Raw genomic sequence first — 13,826 nt, forward strand, 5'->3', positions numbered from 1 at the left:
AGCTGGCTTTATCATGCTAAAAGGTAAAGGTAAAGGGACCCCTGACCATTAGGTCCAGTCGTGGCCGACTCTGGGGTTGCGGCGCTCATCTCGCTTTACTGGCCGAGGGAGCCGGCGTACAGATTCTGGGTCATGTGGCCAGCATGACTAAGCCGCTTCTGGCAAACCAGAGCAGTGCACAGAAACGTCGTTTACCTTCCCGCCGGAGTGGTACCTATTTATCTACTTGCACTTTGACGTGCTTGCAAACTGCTAGGTTGGCAGGAGCAGGGACCGAGCAACGGAAGCTCACCCCATTGCGAGGATTCGAACCGCCGACCTTCTGATTGGCAAGTCCTAGGCTCTGTGGTTTAACCCACAGCGCCATCCGCGTCCCCTTAAATTGGTACCAAAAGCCAAATAGTGAAGGCATACCTCCAGTGGAAGAGAAGACTCTTATTTTGTGTCACAGTGTGATGGGCTTCACCCCCTAACAAGTCAGAAAGGTGTTCCCTTCTAATATATGGGCAGGCTGGTAGAGAGTGAGCCACCACTTCAGGAATTTAGGTCCTAAATTGTTTAGGGCTTTATAAATCTACGTGGACACCTTTTGAGTTGGGCTTGGCAGCATCTAATAGGAAACCCTTTCTTTCAGGTCCCTGTATGAACTTCCCCCACCCTGCTTTTTTCCCCCAACGTCCTTGCCCAATATTCTAGCTTTTGGTATCTTTCCACTCCCTTAACTTCAAGTTCTTCAATCAGCTTTACCTGTTTGATCACTTGTTGAACTTGCTTCAAGGGCAGGCGAGGCTTGTCTTAAGAAACACATTGTCAACAACCGTCTTTCATGTGTTATCTCAAACCTACTTCCATAAACGCTTCCGCCTCCTTCCCTTGTTCACGCAATGGCATTGACTCACTACTTTTGCATAATCCTTGTCTCTTCCTTCCTCCTTCTTGCCTGTGAGATAATTTAAATTCTGTGGTTTTCAAGGATAGGGACCTTTCACCTTACAAAGCAGTACACTCAGATCGGCGGTACTTTGTAGATTTTTGGTTAATAAAAATCAGAATTTCCAAGATTCTGTCACACACCAGTGTGATTAAGAAACAGAATCCTGGATGAAGCTACATGGCAGTAATTGGAATCTCAATGGAGTAGCGGCTGGTTTAGCCCTCATCCCATGTTTCCCTCCTTTGTAAGTGATTTATTACAATTTACTCCTATACAAAAAAGTAAAGGGTTATAACTTGGAGAGTTTGCCATTACCCCACACCCCCCACACACCCCACAAAGATGCGCTGTGTCTCCCAACAGCTCTTGCATAAGACTAGTACCCTCCAGATGGGATGCGGGTGGCTCTGTGGTCTAAACCACTGAGCCTCTTGGGCTTGCCGATCAGAAGGTCGGCGGTTCGAATCCCGGTGATGGAGTGAGCTCCCATTGCTGTGTCCCAGCTCCTGCCAACCTAGCAGTTCAAAAGCACACCAGTGCAAGTAGATAAATAGGTACCACTGCAGCAGGAAGGTAAACAGTGTTTCCATGCACTCTGGTTTTCGTCACGGTGCTCTGTTGCGCCAGAAGCAGTTTAGGCATGGTGGCCACATGACCCAGAAAGCTGTCTGTGGACAAATGCCAGCTCCCTTGGCCTGAAAGAGAGATGAGCGCTGCAACCCCATAGTCGCCTTGGACTGGACTTAACCACCCAGGGGTCCTTTACCTTTACCTAGTGCCCTCCGGATTCTGGTGGATGGCAGCTCCATCGACCCCAGCCATTGTTGCCAGTGGTGAGAGATGATGCAACGTGGAGTCCAAAACTTGAAAGCACCAGGTTGGTGAAGCTACAGCAGAGGATTCTTTCTTCCATGTATTCCTCTCATCATAATGATGGGAATTTTGCTAAGACATTTGCTATTTATGAACGCCTTGTTCTATACCAGTGGTCCCCCCATTTTGTTTCCTCTGCGGCACACTTTCAAACCAAATTTTTATGGATAAGGAATACATTTAAAAACAAAAAGAAACAACTCCTAGCAATACTTGATTTATAATATAGAACACAACTACTTTATAAAAGGATCCTGGGGCATCCAGAAAGTATAAGACAATGCAGCTACATAAGAACATGACTTATTCTCAAAATATAAACAAGGGTTTCTCCAGCACTCTGTTCAAATGGCGATTCTGGATCACAACTAGGGTTGACTTCAGTATCACTTTTAGGTCTTGCTCTCGTGTTGAAAATATATCTAACCATATTCTGCAAATAAAATATTATTTTGATACTATAGTCTTTTTCTTCTTCTTCTTTGGCAATCACTCATGGCCGAGTAAGATTGTCTTCCATGAATACGGTTTTAGCAGTGACTCCATAAGTGAATCAACACATCCTTCCACAGTGGGGACATAGGTTTCTGGGCAGGAGTTGATCATGGTGAGGGTTTGCCAAGTGTACCTTCCTCTTAGCACATTTCTCCCTTTCGTCCTGAGTTCGAGCGTCTTCAGAGCCCATGACACCTTTGGTAAAGGCTGTTCTCCAATTGGAGCCCTCGCAGGCTGGTGTTTCCCAATTGTTGGTGTTTATACTACATTTTTTTAGATTTTACCTTGAGAGAGTCTTTAAACCTCTTTTGTTGACCACCAGTGTTACGCTTTCCATTTTAAAGTTTGGAATAGAGCAGTTGCTTTGGAAGACTATAATCAGGCATCCGCACAACATGACCAGTCCAGCGAAGTTGATGTTGAAGAATCGTTGCTTTGACGCCTCTGATTTTTGTTTCTACCAGTACACTGGCATTAGTTCCCCAGCCTTCCCAAGTGATGTGTAAAATAGTATACTGAAATGTTTAAATGTTTCTCTGATTGTCTGTGAATCTTCCCACCATGTTTGCCATCCTCTTCTGCCACACCAGTGTGGCACACCACACCCTGTGAGAACCACTGTTTTGTACAGATGGGAAACAATTTAAATCTGTTTTCTGAGAGAAAAGCACTGTTACTTACCACATTAATACACGAAAACCTGTTCTTTCTGGGGAAAGCTACAGCTGCCCTCTGATATGGCCCTACACTGTAATTTGGTTTAAGCACTTGAAACCACAAAGCCATAAATCATAACAGCAGATGAAATATTAGGGTCGGTGAGAAGCATCTGTTATTGCTTGGGGGGGCGCACCCCATTTCAGGTTTACACCTGTGGGACCTAAAGCCAACTGTTTGAAGAAATTGTCTAGCACAAATATATTGCCTAGCTTTAGTCTGTGTAATTACAAAGAGTCCACACACACACACACACACACACACACACACACACACACGAGAACAGGAGTAATTCCTTCCTGACTAGTATTTCTTCTGAGGAGATTTCTTCTTCTAGAAACTGACCATTGGGGCCACATTGAGGCCATTTGGCATTATCACCAAAGAAGGCCGCAGTGCACCTGGAAGAAATTCAAAGGGTTGCAGGTGCTGATTTATGCTAGAAAAATTTCACACAGCCATTGCAGTCTGCTTGACTAAGTATAGCCTGCAATTTGGTGTGTCCCTAATAACATTTAAATGGGTGTGTGGCTCTAAACAAGTGTACAAACAGTTTAGGGTGGGTCAGTGCTGCACTGAGAGAACAGGGCAAAATGATCAACAACGAAAAAGGTTGAATGTCAAGAAAAACAACCTTGGCAATTAGATCCTAAAGTCTTCAGCGGAAATGAGTCCTTGCAGCATGAGACATGCCATATTGAAGCAATAATAATAATAATAATAATAGTAATAATAATAATTGGACCTTGTTCCTTCTGTGCACGTAGGAGAGTGGGAAAATGATAGGGCAGAGCTTGCAAAAGTGATTAATGTTAATTTTTGCCATACGTTGTGGTTTGAGTGCTCGGCCAATATCATTTAGCCTCATAACCTTACAAGATACCTTCAAAGAAGGTCGCTGCTCAGTTTGGTATTGAGATTAGGGATGGCCAATAACCGGGTTCGGTCTCTGGTATCTTTAGGGAGGACTGGGAATGTACCCTGGTAAAGGCAAAGGTAGAGTATCCCTGGATGGTTAAGTTCAGTCAAAGGCGATGATGGGGTTGCAGCACTCATCTCGCTTTCAGGTTGAGGGAACCAGTGTTTGTCCACGAACAGCTTTCCGGGTCATGTGGCCAGAAGGACTAAATCGCTTCTGGCACAATGGGGCACCGTGACGGAAACCAGAGTGCATGGAAACGTCGTTTACCTTTCCGCCACAGTGGTACCTATTTATCTACTTGCACTGGCATGATTTCGAACTGCTAGGTTGGCAGGAGCTGGGACAGAACAACAGGAGCTCACTCCATCGCAGGGATTCGAACCGCTGACCTTCTGATTAGCAAGCCCAAGAGGCTCAGTGGTTTAGACCACAGCACCACCCACGTCTCTGAGCAGAGAGTCAGAGTTGGATGGACAGCTTGACTGCTGTTTAAAGTGGCTTCCTGTCTTATAAACAAATTATGTGGAAATAAACTCCCACAGGTTTTAGTGGAAGCTCCAGTGTGCAGCCGTAATTTAGGAAGAGCCCTCCCCCAAGTAAAGAGCATGAACATCTGATTTGATTTGACCCTTGAGAGTTGAACCTAAATTCCGCTTAAAATTAAGATCCTCTCTTTGCTTTGCGCCATCTCTCAAGAACGTCCATTGGAATCAAATGCCCTTTCACAGTTGACTTGCATGCAAAACTCTGAAATCAGTGCTTTTTGTTCACCAAATGTGGGTAAAAAGGTGCAATGGATGGGTAGGATTCTGATTGCTTGTTTTGTTGATGATCAAAATTTCTTGTGTTAATTGGATTGGTTAAACTTGGTAATCATATACAGGTGCTGAAGATCTAGGCCTTCTATAATTACACAGCCTGAATTTGCTGGTAGGTGGTTAATTGAATCCCAGCCAAAAACAGCGACAGTCTGGAACAGCCCTGTGTCTAGTGTCCCAAAGGAAAAAGACACTAAGGTGTGCAATTAAAATAGCTTTCCTGGAAGCTCCAGTTTCTTCACCCAACTATAGGGCAATACGTCATCCAGACCAGAGATTTCACCAAAGCAAACTCTTCCTTTTCATGAAGCATAGAATCTTCGAGTTGGAAGGGACCTAGGGTCATCTAGTCCAACCCCCTGCAATGCCGATTTAAGCTGTTGTTGTGCTATGATTTCCCTAGGAGGAAAGAGATAATTTCTCTCCGGTAGTCTTCCAGAATGGGGCTGCAATGTTAGAAATACATTACTGCATGATTGCGTGCGTAGATTGTATCTACGGGACCGCCTCTCCTGGTCTGCCCCGCAGAGGACCTTAAGGTCCATGAGTAACCACAGTTTAGACGTTCCAGGCCCTAAGGAAGTCAGACTATCCTCCACCAGGGCCAGGGCCTTTTCAGTGATGGCTCCAACCTGCTGGAATGCTCTGTCCTAGGAGACTAGGGCCCTTCAGGATTTAACCTCTTTCCGTCGGGCCTGTAAGACAGAGCTATTTCCGCCTGGCCTTTAATTTGAATTCAGCCTGTTTTTTTATTTCCCTTCTCTTCCTTTCCCCTCCCCTTTTATGAAGATTACCCGCTCTGAGACCCCACAGCTAATTCTCCCCTGGCCTCCTCGCTGGCCCAAGTAGGACCAATTCAGCCAGCTAGCCCTGGGGATTATCTAATGCTTATTTCCCCTCAATTGATTTTTGAATTTTATTGTTATTCATGTTTTTATACTGTATTTTATGCTGCTTTTATAATTAAGTGTTTTAAATATGTTGTTAGCCTCCCTGAGCCCGGTTTTTGAACCAGGAAGGGCGGGGTATAAATATTATTATTATTATTATTTTATTATAAAACTTCCCATGTAGTTTATCTGGTCACATGGCAAGATGATTGCAAACATTGTAGTCTGCTCATGAAGCCTTTGCCACTCCGAAGTTGGCTGGAGCGTCCTCTGTGTGGAGTCTCCAAAATAGAGAATATTTTATGAGGTCTCAGATTTCTTTCTGCGGCAAAACCAGTTCTGAATATCTGCCTGAACGTCAGATCACAATATGTTTTAAATAGGCCTAGGCCTATATATCAAATTCCCCTATTCAGTTTTTTTTGGGGGGTGTGCTCCAGAAGACAGCCTTCATAAGTTCCTTTACTGAAGTTCAGACATAGCTTTCCTATGTCCATATGCATAGAAAACTTAACTTGCCAGCATGGAGAATGGTTTTATTCTAGGGGAACAGTTTGAAGTGATACAGCTGAGAAACTGATTTACTGTACCTTCTCACTTGCTGTTTGTGAGATCTGGGGGGGGGGGGTAGTTGTAAATTTTGTATCTGAAAATAAGATTTTCAACAAACTCAGCTTTTTTGGGAGTGGGTGGCAATTTAGGGCTGTTTCTAGGAAGCATGTGTTAGAGTGATCAAACTTCCGTTCTAAGGAAAGCTGAATTCTGCATCCAATATAAATTGTGCAATGTGAGCGATTTTGCATCTATTTCGCTTAACTTTGCTAGTCGTTTGCTTGGTTTCCACATGACAGTAAATTTAGCATACTGTACACAGGCTCTTCGACTTGTATTCTCCTGTCTCCTCTGATGTGGCAACGAGGAGGTGATTGGAAAGACCTTTCTTGTGGTGTTTGAACCCAGACAAAGTATGATCCGTGTTAACTCTGGTTTCAAAACACGGCAACTTCAAACCATGTTTAATTATTCTGGCTGGCTTTCCATATGTTTAAAGCATATGGCTTTCCACAAAGAATACTGGAGATTGCAGTTTGTTATGGGTGCGGGGAATTGTAGTTCTGTAAGGTGTAAATTACAGCCTCCAGGGATTCTTAGGGATTCATGTGCTTTAGGTTTATTATAATAATAATAATAATTTCTATTTATTATTTATTTATTTATTATGGCGTGTATGCAGCCCTATCCACATAACAAGTAATTATGTTTAGTTGAAGACAGAAGCAATATCTTGCATTTAATTTGTGGCTCTACCCCGGGGTGTTTACGAGGTAGCTAAAGGACTTAAAGCACAAGTCCTTGAGGAAAATCCGCATAAGATTTGCACAGGCTAATTTATATTTACAGATGCCTCTAGGCAAATGAACAGCATACATTTAAAACACTCCCCTCAATAAACCTGGGAACTATAGTTTAAGGTTACTGGGAATTGTAGCTCTGTGATGAGAAAGCTACTGTCCCCAGAATTAGATGGGATGCGGGTGGCGCGTCGGTCTAAACCACTGAGCCTCTTGGGCTTGTCGATCAGAAGGTCGGTGGTTCGAATCCCCATGATGGGGTGAGCCCCCATTGCTCTGTCCCAGCTCCTGCCAACCCCTCGCAGTTTGAAAGCAAGTAGATAAATAGGTACTGCTGTGGCAGGAAGGTAAACGGCCTTTCCGTGCACTCTGGTTTCTGTCATGGTGTTCTATTGCACCCGAAGCAGTTTAGTCATGCTGGCCACATGACCCAGAAAGCTGCCTGCGGCCAAACGCCAGCTCCCTCGGCCTGAAGTGAGATGAGCACCGCACCCCATAGTTGCCTTTGACTGGACTTAACCATCAAGGGGTCCTTTACCTTTTTACCTTTACCTATGTGGGTTAAACCACAGAGCCTAGGACTTGCCGATCGAAAGGTCGGCGGTTCGAATCCCCGCGACGGGGTGAGCTCCCGTTGCTCGGTCCCTGCTCCTGCCAACCTAGCAGTTCGAAAGCACATCAAAGTGCAAGTAGGTAAATAGGTACCGCTCTGGCGGGAAGGTAAATGGCATTTCTGTGCTCTGCTTTGGTTCGCCAGAAGCAGCTTAGTCATGCTGGCCACATGACCCGGAAGCTGTACGCCGGCTCCCTCGGCCAGTAAAGCGAGATGAGCGCCGCAACTCTAGAGTAGGCCACGACGGGACCTAATGATCAGGGGTGCCTTTACCTTTATGTGCAGGTTTCTACACTGGGCCTTCACCAACCGTCCTCTTTGCCATGGACCCAGTTGCCCTGCAAACAAAGGTTTCAAAAATTCAGTTTAAAACAAAGGAGGGGATCCTGGGCTGTGCACAAAAAAAGGGTTGGGGGGTTGGGGCCCTCTGGGCATTTTCTGTGGCTGTGCCGGAAGACATGGGCCTAGATCTTACCCACACTCATTTCTGTAGTACAGTGGTACACCTCAGGTTAAGTACTTAATTTGTTCTGGAGGTCTGTTCTTAACCTGAAACTGTTCTTAACCTGAAGCACCACTTTAGCTAATGGGGCCTCCCGCTGCTGCCGCTGCGCTGCTGGAGCACGATTTCTGTTCTCATCCTGAAGCAAAGTTCTTAACCTGAAGCACTATTTCTGGGTTAGCGGAGTCTGTACCCGAGGTACCACTGTACTGAACTATGGTTTCGTGCTACATTTAAATGCAGCTTTTGGGAAAACTCCTCGACCTCAGGACGTCGTAAATGTGCCCTCCAGTGCTCTATGCTGACTGGAAATCCTGCTTGGACTCAAACTGATCTCTTGAGATTTTACCCAGCCCTGCCTGCTCATAGATAAGCCCGCGTTTATTGAACTTAGCTCCCGCTGAAATCAATGGGGCAATTTCCATGGGACCTAAGAGTGTGGGGTTCTGTGTAAGCTTACTCAAAGGCAAGTCCCACTCTGTAAAAATAAAGCTCTCTTCTTATGCTAGTTTAGGATTGCGGCTTCATTCCGGATCCAACTCATGGCTGTGTCCTGCATGGACCAGTAAATTAACTTATGAAAAACAAGCCCCTGAGATTCTCAGAGTGCTGAATTCTGCATGTAATTCTGCGCCCAAGTCACAGAATACATCTGCCCTAGTTCATATGCAACTCTGTTTTATTAGGTTCAACTGGAAGACATTATTGCACTCAGTGTTACATTTAAATTTTCTGAATGGTGATGCTGAATGATGGGTAAAATTGCTTTAAGAATTAATTGTTGGCACCGTGTTGAAGGAAAGGAGATGCAGCAGCAGTTAACAGCTGAGCATCATATATCAGTTCAACAAATACTTCTTTTCCTGCCACTCATCTAGTTTATTAAGACATCTAAAAGGGAACTCCCAATTTATTTATTTTTAAAAAAACTTATTCAGATCTGGGGGTGGATTAAAATATTTATACCTGAAGATGAAAAGGACTAATGATTAAGCCTTAGATTAATCTTCACGGCGTTTCATAAAAGCTAATCCTTACATCCTGTTCCAAAGATGGGTATTGCCCTGGGCATTATGTAATGGGAAGTGCAAAACATGTCTGAACATGCACAACCTAGGGCAAAACCCGCGGGGATTCGAACCGCCGACCTTCCGATCGGCAAGCCCTAGGCTCTGTGGTTTAGACCAGAGCGCCACCCGCTCCCTCCTAACTTTCTTAATAAGGGTAAAGATACCCCTGACCATTAGGTCCAGTCGTGACCGACACTGGGGTTGTGCGCTCATCTCACTCTATAGGCCGAGGGAGCCGGCGTTTGTCCACAGACAGCTTCCGGGTCATGTGGCCAGCATGACAAAGCCGCTTCTGGCGAACCACAGCAGCGCACGGAAACGCCGTTTACCTTCCCGCCAGAGCAGTACCTATTTATCTTCTTGCACTTTGACGTGCTTTTGAACTGCTAGGTTGGCAGGAGCTGGGACCAAGCAATGGGAACTCACCCTGTTGTGGGGATTCGAACCACTAACCTTCTGATCGGCAAGTCCTAGGCTCTGTGGTTTTAACCCACAGCACCACCCTCGTCCCTAACTTTCTTAATAGAGAGCCTTAAACTTGGATAAGCCCACAGGAAATATATTCAGCTAAACTAGGACTTGCATCCAGAGCTTTGGACAGGAAACAACATGGGAGAAGGCTAGAGCAAAGTCACATCAGCCAGGTGAAAACCTTGAGATCTGTTGCAAACTTCTAAGAGGCAAGAATCCTAAACAGAGAAAGTGAGGGCATACACCTGAAAACATAACAATTACTCTAGCCTCCTGTCCCCCTGGCCCAATCATAATATGCTTCAGTGAGAATTGGAAAGCATACAGAGTTTATTCCCTTTCCTGCATCAATATGTGGAGCACTCCTTCCTTTCTTCTGTCTCACTTTGAGGATGATAGTGCTAAAAGACATCAGATGGCTTCGCCAAACTGCTACACTGCACCTAAAATTTTGGCATAGGATTCTAGGATAATAGCAGCATACAGGGCCGGCTCAACCATGAGGCAAGATGAGGCAGCCACCTTGGGTGGCAGGATGCACACAGGGGCAGCAGTTCCCAATGTAGATCTCACTCGCCACTTTTTCCCTGGCGGGGAAGCGGAGTACCATTTTGTGGTTCGCCTCGGGTGACAAAATGTATTGGGCGAGCCCTGGTGGCAGAATTTGCAGGCAGCACAAAAGGTGCAATATTAAACCTTCCTAGCAGCTTCAACACTGGAATGCCACTAGAAATGGCCTATCCAGTCTTCAGCCATAACAATTATAGATGGATCAATACCACCCCGCTGAGATAATAAATAAATAAATAAATAAATAATTTATACCCCGTCCATCTGGCCGGGTTTCCCCATCCACTCTGGTCGGCTCCCGACAGAATATTACAAACATGATAAAACATCAAACATTAAAAACGTCCCTAAACAGGGCTGCCTTTAGATGTCTTCTAAACGTCAGATCGTTGTTTATTTCCTTGACATCTGATGGGAGGACGTTCCACAGGGCGAGGGCCACTACCGAGAAGGCCCTCTGTCTGGTTCCTTGTAACCTCACTTCTCGCAGTGAGGGAACCACCAGAAGGCCCTCGGAGCTGGACCTCAGTGTCTGGGCAGAACGATGGAGGTGGAGACGCTCCTTTAGGTATACTGGGCTGAGTCCGTTTAGGGCTTTAAAGGTCAAATTAAGTACTCTGAATTGTGCTCGGAAACGTACTGGGAGCCAATGTAGGTCTTTCAAGACCACTGTTATGTGGTCTCGGGTTATACTGACCCATGCTATGGAGTCCTCGATGATGCATTTTGTTTTGTTTCTGTTGCTTGTTGCCTGGTTGCAGAAAGGAAAATGTGAAGCTCCATCACGAATGCTGCACCGAACCGAGCGTAATTCACCCTCACATAAGTTGCACTTGGATACAAGTGGGCTTCTCAGCGTAAACAAATACTCCAAAGCATATCTTGTGTGAGTTACAATTCTGTGTGGTAACTTGAGTAAGAGCTTGCGGCTTGAGAGTTATTAAGCTTTTACCCTCCCCACATTGCACGCCTGATATTTTTGCAACAGGAAATGTGATCAACTGAAATATTCTGCTTTTCCTGTAAGAGTCGGCTCTAGCAGGTGTTAGTTTCATTAATACAAGAGCAGCAGAGCATACCCTAAGGAATAGTGTTAATCAGATTAAAATCTTCAAGGATTCTAAAGGATCTTAAGTCCCACTGAACCTTGCCTTCTGCGGTAAGATTGGCTGGAATGCTAGCAAATAAAAATGCATCCTATATAATCAGTTAGCTGAAGAGATTATCTCAGCAAATGAGGCCATCCCATTTTGCCAATACAAGAGGGAAGGTGATGGGGTGGGGGAACAATACAGGGGAGGACAGGGGAGTAGGGGAGAGGGGTTCTTTCTCATCCAGCAATCCTGTCTCTTACAAATCTACCTTTCTTAGCCCAGTTCCAGAACCCACCCTAAGTGGGAAAATAAAAATCTGCCCAGGAGGGAACATTTTCAGGGGGTAGGAAAATCAGTGGACCACCCTCTCATTCTCCTTTGTGGAAGCCGCCTCGTGAGCATTGCAAAGCAAGAGAAGAAGAAGTTGGCAGCCCCATTCTTTCTCTTGTGACATTTTCTTTGTTCCTCAGAAATAAGATGCTGCCAAGCGTCTAGAAGTGGTTGGTTGGTTGGGAGGTACTGTGGACCTGGACTCCGGGCAATGTTGCCACTGGCATGTGTGGACTGGGGAGAGGCAGGGCAGTGGCATATTCACAGCACCCCTTCCTTGCCAGCCACACATTAAATAGTTTTGTGTGGTGCAGTATGGAACGTTCTTCATTAAAATGAAAAAGTTGCTCCTTTCTGTCACCGCGTCCTTCCTTCACCCAGTAATTTAAACAGGTTCAGGGCTTGTTCCTAGAAATGTTACACCACATTTCCTAGTCCATGCACATATTCTCGACCCAGCATCTACTTTTGGAAGGTTTGTAGGACTTTGGACTTTGAAATTTCTTGAACCAGTAGCTCAGGAGCCAAAATAGTCATGTCAAACGTAGGGCTGCCATAATTCAAAAAGTGAAATTCAGGATACAAAAGTTGTTGAGCTTTGTCAGAGTTGTTTTTAAGAAAATTCGCAAACAACAACAACAACACTTCCAATATGGGCATTTCAAGCAATTTTCAAAAATTCTGCCCGGGCGCCATTTTTGATGGAGGAATCCCAGCTCCGCCTAGGAAATTGAGTGTATGGCAGCCCTATCAAATGCATATTTGGATTTAATGTACACATTTTAAAAATGTGAACAGCCAGCAGACAGGGTTGGGGTGTGTGTGATAATTATTGGGATTGCAGCAGGTGGGAGAGTTTTATCCCTGCCTCTCCTGTTGCAGTTCTTCAAAGGTTGGTCATTGAGAGCAGATTGGTGCCAATGGTGAGTTTTTCCTCCCAACACAAATAGAATGAAGAAAAATGGAAGATAAACTTAACGGAGAGAAACAGTTCTGGGGACAGGTACCAGAGTAGTAGGAGGGTTTGGCAAAACTCCTCCTGTCCATTCTTGCTGTGCTTTTAAATGCCTCCCTTTAAACAATATCCAAAATGATGTCCCACTTTTGGCACAAAGGTCTGCTGCTCTTAAACGAACGGTTCTCAAGCGTCTTGAAGCAGCTGAAAATGATTGAGGCGCACCTTTCGCAAAACATTGGTCCTGGGGCGGAACCAGTCCCAAAATACGGCGGAGGGAGAAGACAGAATAGATGGCATAATTAACTGGCCCTTAATGAAGTCAGTAATTAGCTAATCCCTCTCTGGAAATTGCTATATACTTTTCCCACGGCGTTTTCCTTGTGGGAAAGAGTTCTGTAGCTCGGCCTTCCTGAAGCCAAATATAGACGGCAGCTCTGGAGTCGTCGTTAAGCTTCCTGATTGTAGGTAGGATTTGCCGATATAGGTACCCTGACTGCCCAGGCACATTTATAGCAGGCATCCTGTCCGAAGGATCTTGGGAATTGTAGTTTGTTAAAGGTGGCGAAGATCGTGGCCACTGGGCCCATCACCTCCTGGCAAATAGAAGGGGAAGAAATGGAGGCAGTGAGAGATTTTACTTTCTTGGGCTCCATGATCACTGCAGATGGTGACAGCAGCCACGAAATTAAAAGACGCCTGCTCCTTGGGAGAAAAGCAATGACAAACCTAGACAGCATCTTAAAAAGCAGAGACATCACCTTGCCAACAAAGGTCCGTATAGTTAAAGCTATGGTTTTCCCAATAGTGATGTATGGAAGTGAAAGCTGGACCATAAAGAAGGTTGATCGCCGAAGAATTGATGCTTTTGAATTATGGTGCTGGAGGAGACTCTTGAGAGTCCCATGGACTGCAAAGAAGATCAAACCTAGCCATTCTGAAGGAAATCAGTCCTGAGTGCTCCCTGGAAGGACAGATCCTGAAGCTGAGGCTCCAATACTTTGGCCACCTCATGAGAAGAGAAGACTCCCTGGAAAAGACCCTGATGTTGGGAAAGATGGAGGGCACAAGGAGAAGGGGATGACAGAGGACGAGATGGTTGGACAGTGTTCTTGAAGCTACCAGCATGAGTTTGACCAAACTGCGGGAGGCAGCGGAAGGTAGGAGTGCCTGGCGTGCTCTGGTCCATGGGGTCACGAAGAGTTGGACACGACTAAACG

At 45.3% G+C, this 13,826-nt stretch overlaps 1 protein-coding gene across 1 annotated transcript in view; it reads left to right on the plus strand.

The window, feature by feature from the left end:
- The window catches only part of NIBAN1 (niban apoptosis regulator 1), a 102,139-nt gene that overhangs the window by 12,128 nt on the left and 76,185 nt on the right, over window positions 1-13,826 (plus strand). The gene's annotated exons all lie outside the window — the stretch shown is intronic.

Source organism: Podarcis vaucheri (genome assembly GCF_965113315.1).
Source record: "Podarcis vaucheri genome assembly, chromosome: 6".
NCBI classification, from domain to species: domain Eukaryota; kingdom Metazoa; phylum Chordata; class Lepidosauria; order Squamata; family Lacertidae; genus Podarcis; species Podarcis vaucheri.